Consider the following 1,005-nt stretch of genomic DNA (forward strand, 5'->3'; position numbering starts at 1 on the left):
CCCTTTTTTTCTTTCTTATCCGCGCCTCCCCCATATACACACAGAGAAACAAGGAGAACACAAGGGCTACACTGCCATACGTTGACAAAACGCCTCTTTTTTTATTCACAACAGTTTCGAGAAATCGACGATTTTTTCTTTTTTAATACCTAAACTATTTTGCACAGGACATCGACGAATGATCTGACACCCTGAAGAGAATGCCATTTCCTACGCACAGCAAAAATGTTAACACTATATCAGAAAACCGAAAATGCGGTTTCTCGAAACTGCTGTGAATTTTTAAAACAGGCGTTTTGTCAGCGTAAGACAGTACAGGCCTACCATTCCCCCCAGTACATGCTACAACACTAGCAGGCCATGGTCTATCGGTGTTCGGACAGTCACAGCTACTGATACCATCTCTAAGGGCCCCAGGGATGAATGCGCCCGCTGTTCCACTCCCCAGCACAATGCGCGCGCTTTGTCGAAAGAAAAACCGGGTCCCGAATTATTATCGTTTGTAGTACAGCTCTCTGCTCTCTGCTTTCGCCGTCGTTTCGGTGACATTTACGTAGGGAGCTGTGAGCTGTTTCGGTTTGATTCTGAAGTTCAATCATGTGACAGCTGCTGGTGCTTTCTGTGTTTGTCAGTCATTCCTCTGTCCCTATCTCTTGAAGTCCTCGCTGAACAGAACATATCGTTTATTTTAGAAACTGCTTTGATCTCTAGTACCGCTGTGTGTGTCCAATAAGACACTCCTCTCTGATGAACTCTTTTAACCTATCAACAAAAACAATAAGTCCATTATTGTTAATCAGAGCGTCCAGCTTTTTTAAGGTAAGCGCAGGACTTTGAAACGTTTGTCTGACCACTGATTGAGGAGAAAAAATCACAAGGTCCAATTATACCTACGGCAAGGATAAAGGGCGTTCACAAACGTAACTTCTGTTCGAAAGGTTGTCCATTGAATCCAAATGAAATAGATTTTGAACTTTCTTTCTTCAAGTATTTAAATCCCCCCCC

The sequence above is a fragment of the Aplysia californica genome, unplaced genomic scaffold (genome assembly GCF_000002075.1).
Source record: "Aplysia californica isolate F4 #8 unplaced genomic scaffold, AplCal3.0 scaffold00962, whole genome shotgun sequence".
Lineage (NCBI taxonomy): Eukaryota > Metazoa > Mollusca > Gastropoda > Aplysiida > Aplysiidae > Aplysia > Aplysia californica.